At 46.5% G+C, this 19,010-nt stretch overlaps 1 protein-coding gene across 3 annotated transcripts in view; it reads right to left on the bottom strand.

Annotated features, from left to right (window-relative positions):
• Grap2 (GRB2-related adaptor protein 2) overlaps positions 1 to 18,005 on the bottom strand; it is a 78,393-nt gene extending 60,388 nt beyond the window's left edge. For 2 of the 3 annotated variants that reach the window (XR_015624329.1, XM_087558526.1), the window contains exon 1: positions 17,754 to 18,005. The gene's annotated coding sequence lies outside the window, so the exon portion shown is untranslated. 3 annotated transcript variants of the gene reach the window in all.
• Between the last annotated feature and the right edge of the window lie 1,005 nt (positions 18,006 to 19,010).

The following is a 19,010-nucleotide window of genomic DNA, read 5'->3' as shown; positions in this document are numbered from 1 at the left end:
GGTAGAGCTAGGCAACTCTGCATTTCCCTTTTTAATTCACTGAAAGCTCCCTAGTTTGAAGGCTTTGGGGGCAAATGTTGAGGAGAACAGGATGCTGCTGGCAGGTGAGGGGGAAGTGTGTTGTTAGGAGCATTGTCTGGGGTTTGAGGTTAGGGTGTGTGCCAGGACTGCGTTACGTGGAATTATTGAGGGCTGGGGACGCTGCTGAAAGGGCGGGAGCTGCGCTTCAGAGGTTGGCTCAGGGTGAGGGCTCCGGGCCAATCCTTCATTACATTAACAGCACAGTTCTAATCCGGTATAACAATAAATCCAACAATCACTAACAACGCAGTCACAAACTGTTCTCAACAATGCGGGGTGGGGGGGAGCTGTAATACTTCTGGATCTTTTTTTCTCCAACTTCCCATTTCTGAAAATGACTTCTAACGTGCACCGAAAAGAGAAGCAATCAGAAGCCATTCTTGTCGGTTGTTATTTTAAATAACCAAAGTTATCTTTTGTCTGGGAGTGCATAATCTTTAAAAAAAAAAATCCATGTATTGAACACATATCGTGGACTTGGCAGTTGCTCTATGGCTAACCTTTTGAAAGATGATTCCTTAAAAAGTCGTCTGGCTGAAATAGAAAATGTCTGGTTTTGCTAATGCATTAAAATAACAAAACGGGCGGGTGGGGTAGAGTCTTAGTCCCTAAAGTGCTTGCCACCCAACCATGATGCCAGTACCCATGGGAAATCTGGGTGTGCCTGTAATCCTAGAGTTGGGGAGCTGGATAGACAGAGGCTCCCTGGGTTTACTGGATAGTCTGGTTAACTCAGTGGGTGCCAGGCTTAGAGGATTCTGCCTTGAAAACAAGGTCGAAAGTAACAGAGAACACTGGCCACCTTTCTCTGGCTTCTACATACACCTGCACATGCGTGCACACACACAAACGCGTATACGCACACAAACAGCCACAACCAGCTCAGGGAACTGCTTTCAGCTGTGTGCAGAGAGGATGTTGTTATTTAGCCCAGGCTGGCCTTGATTTCTGATGCTGCCTCTGCCTCTCAAGTGCTGAGAATAGAGAGAGGGGTGTATTATCATACCAAGGTAAGGATTTTTTTTTTTTAAATCAGATGAGGGGTTGGGGATTTAGCTCAGTGGTAGAGCGCTTGCCTAGCAAGTGCAAGGCCCTGGGTTCGGTCCCCAGCTCCAAAAAAAAAAAAAAAAAAAAAAAAAAAAAGAAAAAGAAAATCAGATGAACCACAGCCAAGCTGGAAAGCAAAGAATGCCACTCACGATTCAAAGTGTGGGAAACTTTTAAGCCTGAAAAATCAAGTTACAAGAAAGCATAGATCTGATGTGGTCTTATTATCCTCAGTTCAAAAAATAGAAAACATATAGACAAGTACAGAGTATAAATTTTATGTTCATAATGTTTACATATTTTTTGTAGGGGAACAAGGTCTTGCTACATAGCTTAGGCTGGCTTGGAACTCACTATGTAGCCCAGCTTGGCCTTGAATGGCGAGATCTTTCTGCCTTGGCCTCTCAAATGCTAGGATAACAGGTATGCACACTACCTTGTCTAGCTTGTTCTTTCTTTTGAGACAGTCTTACTGTGTAGCCTGGAATGCCCTTGAACTCATGGACCTTCTTGCTGTATCCTCCCTAGTACTGGCATCAAGGGCTAAATGCTGGGATAAATATGTACTCTTTTGAGATAGGGTCTCACTACATAGCGGTGGCTGGTCTAGAACTGGCTATGTAGACCAGGCTGGCCTCAAACTAACAGAGATCTATCTGTCTCCTGAGTGCTGGGGTTGGAAGCGTGAGCCACCACGCACGACTCTCAAATGTAGTTTGTTTTTTGTTTTACTTTGTTTTGTGCCCCACCATTCATAGGATTTTTATGAGTCTATTTCCTAAACCCTATTTGTTTTGGAGAGTGGTAAAAGGTTCAGGCTTCCAAATCTAGGACGAGCTCTTCTGCAAGACCCATTTGGTCAATGCAGTTTTCTCTTTTCAGTGGTTTGAGCCGTTGTCTCCGTTTGCCTTACAGGGCAGTACTGGAGGGGGGTTGAGGGCTGCGGCAGAGGTCTAGGTCTCACTTCACATCAACAGTTCACAGTTGACTCCAAAGTTGTGTAACTGTCATAGACTGACAAGACCATCTGGACAAACAGAATGTTTCCATCTTGGAGGGGAGTGGGAAGAGGGTATGGGTTTGAGGCTAGCCCTTGAAGGCTTGGAAGGGTATTTTGAGGGTCCTCGGCTCCCCTAGCAAGAACAGAGGCCCTTTGTTCTGGAGTAGTGAGCAGATGAGTTCCTTGGAACTGTGTGTGCCCTCAGCTCCATGGTGTGTGCTTTCCTTGTAAAACCTGTTGAGAAGCCTGCGGGCTTATGGATGGATGGAAGGGGTGATATCCTAAATTGTGTAATTTTCTATTTCAGCTCTGCTGTGGAAGGAGCCTTGGCTGAATTTTATATATCATCCAGTTGCCTTCTAAACCCTAAAGTCATATAATACAGTTACAATGTCTTCTAGTGAGCGTGCTGCAGTTTACAAATTGCTGTTTTATACCCGTTATCCCATTTGCTCTATATAACAGCTCGGCACCGTCCCAGTCACATCTCTGAAAGCTCTTCCTTTTCCACAGTGACTGCCAGTTAGAGAATCAACCCCCTGGAGAAAGCAGCACCTTCCACAGCAGCCACGTTATCCCAGTAGCACAGGCCAGCTGAAGCCAGCAATTCAGGAGGAACGGAAGGTGAGGGCCCAACGCAGACATGGGGAATCCCCGGAGGCTGAGATGGTGGCTTTGGGAACTGACTGAGGTTGAAGGGGACAAATATGCAGCAGAAGGGAGAAGTTGAACCAGTGAAGAAAGCAGAAGATCCTCAGTGTGGCACAGACACATACTAGGCACACACTGAGTGCTTCCTGCAGGTACTAGCAGTGCTAGTGTGTAGCTTGATCAGTGCCCTGTGACAATTCCAAATGCCAGAAACAGAGGAGGAGGAAGAGGAAGAGGAAGAGGAAGAGGAAGAGGAAGAAGAGGAGGGTGAGGAGGAGAGACAGAGAGACAGAGACAGAGAGAGTGGGGAGGGAGACAAAGGGAGGGAGGGATTGATCATTTTGGTCTTGAGGTAAGGTCACATGTAGCTAGGCTAGCTATGAGCTTGGGGCTCAGGGTGGCCTCAAAGTCTTGATCCTCCTTGCCTGTCCCCCCAAGTGCTGAGATTATGGTTATGTACTACCACAATAAACTTATAACTTCATACACACACACACACACACACACAACACACACACACACACACACACACAGAGAGAGAGAGAGAGAGAGAGAGAGAGAGAGAGAGAGAGAGAGAGAGAGAGAGAGTTAGGAACCCAAGAACTGGACCTCAGGATCTGCCCAGAGAGGCATGCTCATCTGTCTGCTGTATCTGCTTTCTGTCTCATTCTAGAACATTCCATCTATCATAAAAAGCCCATCCTAAAGTGGTACACTTTGGCAACTGCTTTGTGGAAGGGAAAACAATCAGGACACCGTTACTGTTGCAATTTAGTCAGGGTAACTCTGATGGATGTTGGCAGCATTAACGTACCATTTAAGCCTGCTGAAAATCAGTTTACTTCCCTACTTAGAGACTCGATATGAAATGAGATTAATCCAGTTGCCGCGAATTCAGCTGCACAAATCCCTCTGCAGCTCATTTGAATCAAAACCCACATGGCAGTGGAGTGCCGTCTCCAGAGCCCGAGCGAGGCATTGATCTCGGGTTTATTTACAGTGAAATTCACATCAGAACACTTGTCGATGACTGCGAACTCTCCTGTCCTGTGACAAGGGTCACAGGGAAAACATTTGCGGGACAATCGAGATGTTGCCCAAGGATGATTGGACCAGCTAGACTATAAACTCAGCCAAGAGCTACAACTCCCTGGAGGAAGGAGAGAGGATAAAAAGCAACAAGGCTGCGAATGCTCTTTTCCAATCTCTCTCTCCACGGCCAAAAGGGCAGTCTGCACACAGGATGCTTTAATAAATATCTTTTGGTGGTAACACTTGCAGGAGGGCAAGATTCGGGGGGCTGTCCAGAGGATCAGAGGGCCACGTCAGGGTGCAAAGTTTGTCGAGAGACGCCTGGGGCAGCAAGTTAATAGAACTGTGACTCTGTAACTGGACTAAGGGGCAGCAGGGTGGGGCACAGTAGGGTGTGTGTGCTGGGGAGGATGAAAGAAAGCTCCTCTGGTGAGGGGAACTCAGGGGTCAGGAACGAGGACATCATGGTGACTTGGATGGTTTCTAAGAAATCCTTGGGAAATCTTTCTAGCAAAATTTAAGACTGGAGAGGAGATAATCTTTTGGAATGTCTTAGCTTCCCTGTTGGAGGGAAATGACATGGGGGTGGGGAGTACTGCTCCAGTTCTCATACCACCGTAGTTTGGTTCTTTTTTTTTTTTTTTTTTTTTTTAAAGTCAGGGTCAGGACTCAGCTTGCTTCTTGGCTGCCCTTCTCCATAGCTCAGAGCACTGGACCCCTTCTTGCAAGTCAACCATACTGTGGACTCAGCAGAAGCTTCTCTTTGATGGGGAGGGATTAAGAAGCTCACTGGAGCTGAACGCTTACTTAGCTGACCCTACCGCGGGTCACCCTCTGCAGCTGGCATGGCTTTCAGGTGGCCCAGTTTTAGCTAGTGGATTCTGCCTCCTCCTTAAGTCTCTTCTGACGGGATTTACCTGAAATCCCTTCTGCTACTCCCTGCAAATGCTCAACACACTTTTTTGTTTTCCAGGCCTTACAGGATGTTGGGATCATAAGAAAGTATTCACTCTACTGCTGGCCCCCTTCTCCATCTCTCCAGTCCACCCTACTCAGCCTTCCTGCAGCAGTCACCTGGCATTCGGTCCCTGAATCACAGCTCTGCTACTTAAACTGACTGTGCATAGAGCTTTGGCGATGACCTGTCCAAGATGCCCCCTCTTACCTGCAGTAGGATTCTCTACTCTCCATCCCCTCCCCAGGCTACCAACATTAGCTGTGTGTTTTCTTTTCCCTGGCCATATGCATGGCACCTACTAGTCCCCTACAGAAGGTTTTTCTTTGTAGAAAACCTTCTTTGTTGCCCTTGACATCTAAGCCAGCAACTGAGGGGACCATTTTGTTCAGGGCAGATTAGCAGTGTCTCTAGCTTCTACCTACCAGCAGCACTGCACGTGATGACCACCAGAGGCATCTCCTGACCTCGACAAACGCCCCACCGAGGGATGTGTTGTAGTGAACAGGAGCGTGTGAGCTGCAAAGACCTAGTAAGGCAAGGGCATCTGAAAGCCAGTGATAGACACCCTGAGAAAAGACTGTGCACACTGGGAACATTTAAATCTGGTAAAAACTAATGACTCTCTGTATTCTCCAAAACACCATGGGGGGCTGGTAAACTGTGTTGGAATGCAGGGTGGGCAAACCCAGTGAAATCTCTTTACCCTGCATCAGGCCTTCCCAGATGTCACTGTGCCCAACAGTCACCAGGAAAAGCTTTTTGAAATTCGAAATCAGCTTCAGGAGGTTTGGGGAAAAGACGGAGAGCCTCTCTTTTTATTCATGTTTACTTTCTGGTATGTTGGAAGGAACTGACTTCAGATCTTTCCTCTCATGCTCACCGGCAGCAGATGCTACTGATGCTGGACCAAGCACAGAAGCTCCGGGTCCCAGATGCTCCTGAGGGCTGACGGAGGAACTGCTGAGCATCATGGTCTCGAGGTCACACAAATTAGGTTAACGTTTGCATTAGAACGACAGGTTAGAGAAGTGGAGGGACACCCCCGCCCCTTTCTACGGTAAACCGTATGTGGGGTGTTTAGAAATAGACACTTGTATTAGCTTGAAATTATATATTGGGTAAGATACCCATTAGCTCTCTGTTTCAGCCTAAAATGATGATCTTCAAATTTCTAGTTTGCTCAGATTTTCAGAGGTTTCCCGAGCCTAACAGACCTGCTAAGCTCAAGGTGTTTGCCGTCCATGTGCACTATCTAGAGAGGACAGTGGGGTTAGAACTCAGTGAGAGAGGAAGGTGTGAAGACAGCCACTTGATTTAAAGTTTTTAATTATTTAATTCATTTTTCTGCAGGGAAGTTTGGGTGGTTGTGGTTTTTGTTCCCCTCTCAGTGCTATGGATGGAATCCTAGAGTTTTAAGCATGCTAGGGGGTGCCCTGCCACTGAACCACATCCTAGCCCAATGGAAGAGAACATCTGCATGTATGTTTGTGTATCATGTGTGTGCCTGGTGCCCACAGAGGCCAGAAGAAGGCATTGGATTCCCTGACACTGGAGCTACAGATAGTTGTGAGCTGCCATGTGGGTGCTGGGAATTGAGCCTGAGTCCTCGGGAAGAGCAATCAGTCTCTTGGCTATTGAGCCATCACCCTAGCCCATGTTTAAATGATTTATTGCTTAAAGTGTTTCTTGGCTGGGGCGATGGCTCAGTCTTGCTGCCCAAGAATGAGGGACTGAGTTCCCCCACTCAGAACCCATGGGAAATGAAATCCTAGCCTTGGGGGCGGGGCAGAGACACCAGAACTCCAGGCCTTGCTGGCCAAACTGGTAAGCTGCAGATTCAGTGAGAGACACTGAATACACCCGACATCAACTCCTGGCCTCCACAAAAGCACACAATTGTACACCTTGCACATGCACACACAGAGGAGACTGCAGTTCTCTTACTTTTTATATCAGCCCAACACCAACTGCTTCCTTCCTTCCTTCCTTCTTTCCTTCCTTCCTTCCTTCCTTCCTTCCTTCCTTCTTTTCTTTCTAAGACAGGGTCTTACTATGTAGCCCAGGTTGGCCTAGAACTTGCTACATAGACCACACATGCCTCTACCTCCCAACCACTGACCATTTTTTTTTTTTAGGAATCTACCATTCTCAGTCATGTTGAAGAGTTTCAGGAACACGACAAAAAATTAATCATGGGAATTAAGGCACAGAGAGCTTGTGCTTGTGGCCCTGGTCACACGAAAGCCATTCCTAATTCCCATGTTCTTTATACCATTCAAGAGTCACCTTCAATCGATTTCATGAAGACAGGCCTGATGGCATTTACTCCAGTGGCAAATAATTTTACTCAAAAATTATATTCACCCCATACAATGTTACTACAGCACCAAATCAGATAACCCAGTCATATCTTTGGAGTAGTTTCATCAGTGAATGCCCACTAGCTGTAACATGTCATGGTAAGTGTAATCAGATCTTCTGAAAGTTGCCCAGAGCCTGGCACAAAACGTCTCCTCCTCTCACAGGATACTGCTTGAGTTCACGTTGACTTTGGGTTTTATATACGCCTGAGCCTTTGTGTAACCCTGGAGAGGAACTGGGTCCTCCCATTTGTGGAGTGTTTTACACTGAGGTCCTAGCATGTCTAAAGATCCAGATTTCTGCAGGGCTGCTGATGACTCACAGAGAGGAAAGAGAATGCAGTGCGGAAGCCTTTGAGGCCAGGGATCAGTGTGAGATTAGCTGTGCTGCTACACTATCGGATGAACACTCACCGTCCCCCCCCCACCGTGGGGGAGAACTAATCTGCCAAGTCTGGACTATTCTGACAGGTTGTTATCACTATAGTCAGATGTAATAAGCATAAATGTCACTGTGAAACCTCTGTGCCTGATGTTCTCTCTCTCTCTCTTTCTCTCTTTCTCTCTCTCTCTCTCTCTCTCACACACACAGACACACACACACATACAGACACACACGCAGAGAGAGACACACCACACAAACACACACAAAAGGGGAGAGAGGCTGGAGGGAAAGGAAGGGAGAGAGAGGAAGAGAGGGAGAGGGAGAGGGAGAGGGAGAGGGAGAGGGAGAGGGAGAGGGAGAGGGAGAGGGAGAGGGAGAGGGAGAGGGAGATGAGATGAGTGCTAGGCACGTGAGAACTCTGGGCTTCTAGCTGACCACGGTTTCAGTATGAGTCAGCACCGTGATATAACTACCACAGAGCTAATGCAGTCGTGGGCTGTGTAATAGACACAGAGGGAGAAGGTCCAGGCAAGAGTCACCCTGTGGCATTTGTGCCACCAGAGCTCTGTTCCATTCTGGGCATCTTGGCACAAGAAGAGTTCTAAATTGAAATCCTTCCGGAGAGGGACACTCCAAATAACAGCAGCAAAACTGTGGCCCAGGAACGAAATGAACCAAGATTTTTTTCCCTTTCTTTTTTAAAAGACAACACCAAGGGACACGATGGACTAGGGAAGAGAGAGGTTCCTCTTCGAAAGAGCTCCAGTCGAAGAAACTTAATTTCCTGATCCCCTATGTGAAATACCTCATGAGGGCCTTCTTTCGTTTTGCTTGCAAAATAACATTTTCATTTCTTTCATGATTTCCTCGACATCATATAAAATGTTTAGGAAGGGGCCGGGCAAGTGGTTCAGTTGATATAGTGTTTGTCTCTCAGGCCTGAGGACCTGAGTTCAGATCCTTAATATTCTCACAAAAGCCAGGCACAGAGGCTGCAATCCCAGCACTGGGTGGAGCAGAGACGGGGCGATCTCTAGACCTAGCCAGACCTAGCCAGTGGCTCGGTGGTGAATCACCGAGCTCCGGGTTCCGTGAGGGATCTCATTTCAAAGAATAAGGTAAAGGGGCAGAGAGCCAGCCCAGTGGTTAAGGAGGCTCTGCTGCTCTAGCAGAGGACTGGGGTTCGATTCCCACCACCCATGCTGGGTGGTTCACAGCTGCCTATAAATCCAACTCCAGTTTCTGTGGGCACCATATACATATGTGCATACACACACACACACACACACACACACACACACACACACACACACACAGAGTTAATAAAATTAAACTAAAAAATGCAGACAGTAACTGAGGAAGGCACCTAGTGTCAACTTCTGACACACACACACACACACACACACACACACACACTTCTGGATGCATCAGTGCCTCCTGCTCTCAAGAATGCCTCCTCCAGGAAACCTTCCCTAAAAACCTCTAGGCATTTTCTCTGTGGTCCCCTTGTCACAGAATTCCCACTACAACAAGCATGTTCTTCCACATCCCCTAGTTTTCCCGAGATAATTCATTCCCAGTGATGAGGACTCTGTTATGTTTATCTTCCTAAACGTTCCCAATGCATCCAGGTCCTCGTCAACAAGAGACTGAGAGAATTTCTGCAGACAGCAGCCAAACAATGAATTCAAGTATCCGGACAGGTAATTTTTTATAACATCTACATGACGAGGCATTATGGCTTTCCTCCTGATGCTAATAACCGAGCCTTTGGTTTATGATGTAACGTGAGCTGACAAAGCCGGCTGTGGCATACATCTTACTCCCTTCCAGTCCATGACCATGTGGAAGCTGCTTATCTATCCTGGAGAGAACTAGCCTTCTGCCTAAAAGCTGCCCCTCTCTTCTCCAGGCACCGTGCCCGCCTCTCTGGCTAGGGGGCCTCTTCCCTTCACAGCTGCCCTTTATTTATTTGGATATTTGTGGGGTACCGCATGTTATGATGCTGTGTGGGCCTTTGGTTCATAGGACGTACTGTGACGTCTATTTATAAATATTGATCTAAGAAATCAAAATGCCACAGAGTGACTTTGTTTAAATAAGGAAGGACCATGCAAGGCATTTTCCCGGTGAGATGCTGAATGTTTTCAGTTATACAGAAGTGTTTGGGGTTGTCATGCACGAATCTTCTAGAGTCTGCAGTGTGTTGGGTTAAGGAACAGTGTTGCTCTGTTCAAGGACAGAGCAGTCCTTGGGCACCACGAGCCATCTGAGAGGCTGAGGACAGAACACAACATTCAGGAGCTTCGTTCATGCGCCATCCCTCTCAGGGTAGGGTGTACTGTTGCTATCCTCAATGCACTCAGCGTCGGGTGCAGGATTACCTCCACCACTCTCACTGTAGTGTTACCTCCAATAGTCCAAGGAATGGTGTGGTACAAAGTGCACACTTCTTTGGAAGATGTAGATAATGGCCCCATGACCTAAAGTCGATTTAGAAACTTTAAAAAGCAAGAGCATGAGAAACACAACTTCAAGTTCCCATCAACAGCCAATCACAAATGCAGGCAGTCACCTCTGTGGCTAGCCACCTGTCTGTCCTAACGGCCCTTGAGGAAGGGATCGTTATGTCATTCCTTGGTTTCAGGGCTTTTGAGCTCCATGATTCTCCAGTGGCAGATCCCATTTCGGAGATATCACTGGGTGTGTGTGTGTGTGTGTGTGTGTGTGTGTGTGTGTGTGTGTGTAGATAGGCATGCATATGTTCAGATATGTGCAAGTGTGTGTGTGTGTGTAGATAGGCATGCATATGTTCAGATAAGTGCAAGTGTGTGTTTGTGTGTGTGTGTGCCTGTAGATAGGCATGCATATGTTCAGATAAGTGTGTGTGTGTGTGTGTGTGTGTGTGTGTATGTGTGTGTGTGTGTGTATGTAGGACAGAGGTCAATGTCTTCCTCAATTGTTCTTCACTTTACTGCTTGAGGTAAGGCCTCTCATTGAACTCATTGATTCAGCAAAACCTGTGAGCCAGTGCTCCACCAATTCCTTCCTCTCTCCCTCCCCAGGACCAGGATTACGGGAGCATGCATCTGCACTTAACCCTGTCCATGGGTCCTAGAACTCAGGTCCTTAGACACGTGTGGTGAGCACTTGACTAACTGGAGCCATCTCCTTGGCCCCAAGGCTGTAACTCTTAATGAAAAATTATGTGGAAGGCGTTGTGTCCTTCCAGAGAGACAACCTCTTTGGGGAGACAGGGCTTATCAGCTCTAAATAAATCCATCGGCATGACTTTCGTCCACGTTGCACTCTGAACCGCCCATGAGGGATAAGGAAATAGTGTGCTACAGAGCACAGGGTCAGGAGATAATTGCTGTAAAACAGCCCTGCAGCAAATGAGGTGCCCGGCGGGATGACACACAGTGGCCTGCAGAGGCACTACCGGTATTTATTGTTCCTAATACGATTTGGATCTTGCAAAGGAATCCGTCAAGACGGAGGCAGACACCAGCTCTCAAGACTTACAGGGAAGGGTGAGGGGTCTCGCCACAGAGGGCAGAAAGAGTCATTTACTACCTGATCCTGGAGGGATCCTTCATTCTCAATAGGAAACCGGAGGGTGTCTGAGAACATATGCTCTGACCTTGCTCTTGACCAGAGCAAACTGAGGCCCAGAGAAGCTTTGACCTGCTCAAGGTCACAAACCTAGTTCTCTTAGGTAGGTGAGGAAGGTCCTGTGATGGGAGAATGACATGCCCCTAGGGAGGGAGGAAGTCCCAGCTGGTGTATGTACCTTGAGTGAAGAACTCAAACTTTGCTTTTCCCTCTCTGCAAGAATTAGAGGTAAGACACGCGCTCGGTTTGTGTGCCTCGAAGACCTTATCCGAGATGGGGCGAGATAGTGTGCGAAAACCTGTCTTTAAAATCTTGTCGGGCTCAGAGTGAAATAAAGGTAGAGAAATTGTCCTGTTGAGCTTCTATGGATGGACACCAGGGAGAAGTCTGTGTGGAGGGGTGGGAGGGAGGCTGAGCGCAGGCATGGGTTTCTCTGCCTGGGGTGACACTCCCCTCCCCCTCCTCTCCCAGCACAGAGAACTCTGTGTTATGGCTATCCATTTTATTTATTAGGCAATAAAAATGGCTGATATATAAGGTGTTGGAACTTGTTACTTTTCCTAGGCTTAAAATGACTGAGGTCTGCCCGTTACACCCACGTGCTCATTCACTAACACACACTTCATAACGATTCTATGTAGGAGAGGCTTTTCTGTTGAGTGTGTGTGTGTGTGTGTGTGTGTGTGTGTGTGTGTGTGTGTGCACAAACATCTGTATAGTTTCCAGAGGTCAACGTCAGGTGCCTTCATCAATTATTTTCACCCTATTTATTTTATTTATTTTCAGACAGGGTCTCTCGCTGAACCTGAAGTTTGATTCTGTTAGGTTGGTTGGCCAGCAAGCCCCAGAGATCTTCCTGCCTCGGCTTCCCCGGCTCTGGGGTTACACATATGAACTGCCAGGTCATGCATGCTGAGAATCCAAACTCAGGGCCTCATGCTTCTGTGGCAAGCGTGGCTCCCACCGAGCCTCCTCCCTTGCCCTGACTTCACACCTTGCTTTACAGAAGATTAAAATCCCCAGCTTATAAAACGATGAACAGAAATCTCAAGTTACAAATCAACTGGTTCCCCGCCGCCCCCTTTTCTGTTCTCCCCTGTTAATATTTCTTACTTATTTAGGTTCTTCTTGAAATTTATACTTAACAAGAGGACTATCCGCGCATTATTGACTGCATTCCCACCGAGGTCTCAGTGGTTTGTGTACAATGTTTTCCCATAAAGCACTAAACAAAAGACTCAGATCAGAAACCATTTGCAGGGCTGTCGCGTTAAAAGCATTGGTTCTAGATGGCTGAGGGGTGGGGAGAAATAAAAAAAAAAAACCAAAACAAATGAAAAGTATTCTTCGTTACCGATTGATCAATTAGGCTGCTTCTCATTCAAAACCATGAAAAGGCAGGAGTGACAGTGGTGCAGTCAAGAAAGGCAAACAAGCATTGATAACACCGGGTTTGTCTAACACACTTATTTTTAGTTCTCTTTAGAAAATTACACTTGAGAGCTTTCCCTAATAGCAATTTAAGGAGCAGATAGTCACAGCCTTGGAACCCACTTGCAATGCTAATGAGGGCTCAGACCAAACCCTGGCTGGGGAGGCTTTGGCTGGCTAAAACTGTGCTTTTTCTGAAGTCACAGATTGACTTAGGCAAGGCCTGAGTGGCCTAGGTAACCAGCGGGGGCATTCCTACCCACAGCAGACATCCATCGCCCTGCAAGGAAGCCCAGTGTGGCCTTTAGGAATTGGACAAGGCTTATATTCCAGTGTTTTAGTGGTCAAATCTTTTACCATACAGGAATGTGAAAAAAAACGAGGACTCCTCCCTCCCGACACTATCAAAATCCCATGTTCTGCTGCCCTGAGGCTTTGAGGTCTCATCACTTCTCTCTTGAATTAGTCTTTCCTACTTCCTGTCCCTGCCTTCTGAGTCTCCTCTCTTCTTGCCCAACCCTTCCATGTTCTTGGATGGTTCCAAGAGATGTAAATGTAACAACTATACAAATCTACACTTTACAGAATGCTGTTCTGATTCGGAAGATCAAAACCTGCAATGTGTTTGGGTGGCCACGTTAGATTTTCAACTTCAACCCTGGTATACGCAGCCCTGCCTGTTTGCTGATTTTTCCATCCATCTCCTTCCACATGCCAGCCTTTACAGAGAATGTTCTGGAATGAGACTCCTTGAGGTCAAACTCTGGCCCTACTGTGAGTGACCTTCTGCGAGGTACTCTGGCCTCTTTGCACCTTAATTTTCTTAGGTGTGAAAGGGATGACATCGCCGGAGCTTTCTTGGCTACGCCAGGGGAAGTAAACAGTTTAATGCCTGCCAAGCCTTAGACACATGAGATCCTGAGGTGGAGTTTACAAGCGAAAGGGGAGAAAGAGAAACAGATAGGCCACGAGGCAGTAACAGCAACAGCACCAACAACGCACTGTTTTGGAAACGTGTATAAATTATTCAATCCTCAGACAACCCCACCTGCCTCCTCATCTCCTCTCTCTCTCTCTCTCTCTCTCTCTCTCTCTCTCTCTCTCTCTCTCTCTCCCTCCCTCCCTCCCTCCTTTGCAGCTCAAGAAACAAAAAAACGGCGAGGACTGGGTTTTGTTCAGTTCACTCAGCAAAATGGTGGGCTGGGCTCGCATTTAGGCTGTCTGGCTCCACGGCAAGTATTCAGCCCGGGTGACTTATTATTACTACTGCCATGTGAACTTGTGCACTCAACAGATAAATACAGCTGCTGTCACTAGTGGTGACCGAGCATGTCTTATGCATCTTCAGAGTATATTAAAAATAGATATGCGCACCGATGGAATATTGATTTAGGCAAAGACGAGGATCTAAAGTCATGAGATGGGAGCAGTTGGAAATAGATGCTAGCACAGTGCCGCCCCCTCCAATTACTTGTTAATTGTAATTGTATAAGTACCCTTATAAGTGAGAGAGAGAGAGAGAGAGAGAGAGAGAGAGAGAGAGAGAGGAAGAGAGAGAGGAAGAGAGAGAGAGAGATCTCCAGAGCAAAATCAACGCCTGGAGCCAGACCAAACTTGGCATCTCGGCTGGTGGAACAAACCAGAACGGTCGCGCCTCCTGATTCTGTGCAATATGGAGCACCCGGGTGGCACCTTATGAAGAATGTTCCATCAGAATCTCAACATGAGCCGGTAAAGATGCTTGCTGCCAAGCCTGACAGCCTGCAGTTGATTCCCAAATCCCACATGGAGAAGTCAAGTTACCTCTGATTTCCACATGCGTGCTGTCACCCACGTGTCCGCACCCATGCTCGCATGGCAGATGAAGAAATGTAAACTCCAATCTCAGTACGCTTTTAGTTCTAACGTGGGGTTTACTCGACAAACAAGAGGCAGGGTGACAGGTTAGCCACGGAGCAACGACTGATTCAAAACGGGGGGGTGGGGGCATTTTTGCAAGATCGCTGGCCTAACCTTGGGGAAAAAAATTCCAGCATTGACTAGAGAAATATAAGGATTAGATTCTGTTTTTTTTTTTTAAAGTTTTTTTTTTAAAAAGTAATGGTCTGGGTGACAGTTGGAGGCAATGGGGAAGATTAGTATGGACTAGCTATTAAACAGTAGGTATTAAGGACGCCTACCTTCGTAGGCACAGTGATGGCGTCGTGGTTATGTAAGAGAATGTTCTTGTTCTTGGGTGTGAACTGAATTATTCAGGAGCAAACTGTCATTCATCTGCAACTTACGGAACACTCAGAGAGAAATGCAGCAGACAGAGCGAGCGTGAGGGAGGTTATATTTGTAAAGCGGAGTGGGGCACGCTTAGCGTTTCAACTCTCCGCTACCTTTGTACATTGTTTTTTCATAGAGTCTTGCTATGTAGCTGTCTAGCTGGCCTGGCGGTCTTGAGATCGCACCAATCCTGGCCTCTGCCTCCCAAGTGCTGGGATTGCAGGCATGGGCCTCCAGGCCCTGCTTAAATCTGTACGTAAACTCACTTTCTTCATGAGATGCATGCTTAACATCTTCGAAGAGCAAAGATGGTCTCTATCGTTGTGGATCCTGCTGTAGTTTTATTAAATTCTCTAAAACTCTGGACTGTGCTCGTATACCTAAAAAGAAAACGACTTTAAAACGTTATTTACTGAATTCTTATTGGCTCGAGTCTCTTGGAACCCATTGTGAACTTGGTTAGAGACCTTGGCGCCCAAGTGCAAGTATTGGCACAAAGCAGTTGCTCAATAAATGTTAGTGAAATGTCTGTTGAACGGAGCTGTGATTTCCTGAAAATTCTCCAATGCTATAAAAATATAACAATGAAGAAAACAGGCAGATGCACATGGAATTGAGGTGCCTCTTTGTATGGAGATGTGCGGAGTGAAGACTTCAGTTGTACAACACGAGGCTCACCTACCCTACCCTTTGGTTCAATAACTACACTGTGACTACCCTTGAACTTTTAAAAATATTTGCTTACTATGATTTTATATTATTTATTCTTTACGTGTGCATCATATGCTACGGCATGGATGCTATGTCAGAGAACACCTTGTAGGGCTTGCTTCTTTCTTTCTTTCTTTCTTTCTTTCTTTCTTTCTTTCTTTCTTTCTTTCTTTCTTTCTTCCGTGTGTGTCCCAGGGACTGAACTCACGGTGTTGGATTTGCATCTTTCCTTACCGAACTACCTGGCTGCCCCACTTCAACAGGGTTTGAGCTTGCTTCACGGCAGCTCCAAGATTCTGCCTCTTGGATTGACCCGGCGGCAACTGTTGCTCAGTAAAGAAACCCCGATGGAATCGCGCTTAATGACATATTTGTGAACAATTATAGACTTTTTTAGAGCCAGGAAGAGGGGCACACTTTGCTCAAGTTCAGGCCTGAGCTCTTTAAGCTGCCAACACCAGCAGGTGCTGTTCTTTGGGAATTAACAGACATGGAAATCACTGGGAATCGACAGACCCATGGAAATCACTGGGAATCAACAGACCCATGGAAATCACTGGCAGCTCTTCCAGAAGGCAGTGGTTCCAAAAGAGCAGGCTCTGGGCAGCAAGAGAGACGCGTTTGGTACAAGAGATGGGAAGGAAAATGGTTAAGATTTAGAGAAATAATAATACTCCCATCATGAGTTTTCACAGTGCCTTTCCCTAAGGTACATGGTATTTATGTTAACTCTTGTATTCTTACAGTGTCCCTATGAGGCAGGTATAAAACAACTGAAGGTCTAAGACATGGAAGCTACTATTAGAAGCAAAGGCATTTCTTCATATTGAATAGATCGGTCACCTCTTTCCCCTCAGCTTCAGTAAAGTCATTTTTAAAAAGACAAAAGCCATTACAATTTAGGGAGAATAAGATTACAGTTTACTATGTGGGAGACTCTCTGAGTTGAGTTTAATAGGGCATTTTCTTCAGTGATGTGGGGCTACCTCCTTTTACAAAACACAAAACACAAAAAAATCTCAAAAAGGGGATAAGTCAGAAGTTTTTAGAACTTGGCATTGAAATATACTACTTGCAGGAGGAGCTCTGTGAGTTCGAGGCCAGCCTGCTCTACAGAGTGAGAGCGAGTTCCAGGACAGCCAGGGCTACACAGAGAAACCCTGTCTTGGGGGTGGGGGTGGGGTGGGAAGACGCTACTTAAAAGTGGCTGCTTTTTCAAGAGGACCTCTCTAACATTATACTATGAATATCAAACTTTGTAGGTCATGTTGAGTCACTCACTAGAAGAGACCAAATTAAACCAAACGTTCTTTCTGAAACCAAAAATGAAGATGGGACCGGATAACAAAGTAACAGTTTATAATAAACGTGCCCATACGCAAGACTCTTCCACTGACGTTTCTCGGCTGCCGACAACGTGTGCTTATAACTGCTTTATCCCTGTGGTGCTTTAGGTGCCAAGTAGCCCCCTTTAATTTGCCTCTGGGTGTGCACTTCTGATGACATACGAATTGGTACATATGCCGGATTAACAAGGCTGCCTTTGAGGTGAGTGGATGCGGTCATGGTTAAGTTAGTGAAAACCTGGTCTTTGAGTTCGTTCCTTCCTCGTGTCCTGAAGCAGATGGGAACAGGAGCAGAGACGAGAGACGGCCTTAAAGACGCCGCATAACTATTAATAAAGAGACAAAGATAGACAACACCCTCTCCTCATACCTTCCCGCGTGAAGTTTCCTCTTATTAAAGGCACCCAAACCAGTGTTCTTAAAGACAGCAAATGCCACCAGAACTAGCAGTTTGAGTTGGTGAAGAAATTGAGCAAGAGAGAGAGAGCTCCTGGCCTCAGAGTTCTATTCACGGATGCTCAAACCCCTGCTGCTACCTCCTGCTCCTCAACCTCACTATTGAAGAGAGATCTCTGGGACCTCAACCTCCAAAGTCTTTTCCAGAGACGGCTCTGAAGCCAGTTAGTGGAAAGGCTGTTTTTCTTTTCTGTGAGTCGAGTAAAGACCAAGTTTTCTCTAGTTCATTTGACAGAAGTTGAATCCAATCCCCGCTAACGTAAGTCAGTGAGATGAGAAACCTAGACGGTTGAGCTGAAGTTTAGAAAAACCAGTAGGGCCAGCTTTCAATAGATTTGGCTTATAGAGAGCAGAATCTTTAAAGCGCTCAAGGTTTCCAGAGGGTGTGCACCCACGGTGCATGACATACCTTTGGGAAGCGAAGAGCCTGAGTTGAGTGTGTATCTCGGCTTTGACAACGAGTTATTAGGTTCGTCTTTTGCCGGTGGGAAGATGCACTCAAATGTCAAGTTTACCGCGCCGCCTCAGCCTACAGGTCTGTCTTGAGCTGGCTTCTGAGCACCACACGGAAGCAGGGCACAAGCCCCAGATCCATCAATACAGCTTCCTCCTCCCTGCCTCTTGCTCTCCCTCCAAGCTACCCCCAGCCCGTCTGCAGTCTGCAGGCAAACCACACAGGAACTAGCAGACACCCTGCTGCGCAGAGCTGGGCGTGAGCCTTAGATTGTGTGGTTTTGTTTTCTTGCTGCTAGAGTCGAACCAAAATGCAGGAGGTTCACCGAAACATGCATGGTCCTTTATGTTTCAGTTTTAACAAAACCCGCCTGCCCTCAACGCTCGCATTTGCATAAGAAAACTTCTGATTTTGGATATGGTCCAAGAGGCTACTGGCCTCAAGAAAAAAAAAAAAAAAAACCTGTCTTCACATCCCTCCATCCAGAGAAACGCAAAGGCATCTGGGAAAAAGTTAAAGTCTCCCTGATCAATTTATGATTAGTTAAAATCTCAGAGAAGTCGCTTGCTCAGTGTCTCCAGCCTATTTACCTAACTCTTAGCTTGTGATACAAATCTTGACCCAAGAGAGAAGGAAGAAAAGGGGTGGGAGACTCTCTAAGCCAGGAGTTGGGTTAGGGACGCACACTGAGTTAACAAGCGGATGAGGCAGGGGTTCTAAGTCCAGGTTTGCCACCGTCATGTGCGAGGGTCTTTTCTTGGACCTGTGTGGACTTCACATTCTCTTGAGCAAGCTGGACCCAAGGTTCTCTGACAATTTAAGACTCATCATCTCCCTCAACTTCCCTAGTTCTCACCTTCACATTTCTTACTCGCCCTGCCCCCACACCACCTGCAGCCTGTGTCTTCCTTTCTCTTTGTTCTTGTATCTTTTGCACAAAAAGGAGGCATATTTCAACTGGCTAAGCAAGGCCTTTAGAGTTTGGAGGGGGGACCCAGGGTGAAGAGGGACATTTTGGGATGCCACTGGCTTTAATCTTGGGATAGATTTCTCTATTTGATTCAATTTGAAGTTCTGAAATCCTGACTTAATCTTCATTCCTGCTTTCTGTGGTGGCTTCTCATTGCTTCTTTAAATGATTTCTAAAAATCTATTTTATTTTATTTTTAGTGTTTTTGAGATAAGAATTTCTTGGAACTTGCTCTGTAGACC

This window comes from Rattus norvegicus, chromosome 7 (genome assembly GCF_021556685.1).
Source record: "Rattus norvegicus strain SHRSP/BbbUtx chromosome 7, alternate assembly SHRSP_T2T, whole genome shotgun sequence".
NCBI classification, from domain to species: domain Eukaryota; kingdom Metazoa; phylum Chordata; class Mammalia; order Rodentia; family Muridae; genus Rattus; species Rattus norvegicus.
Note: the sequence above shows the minus strand (reverse complement) of the source record. Positions and strands in the feature narration are given on the sequence as shown.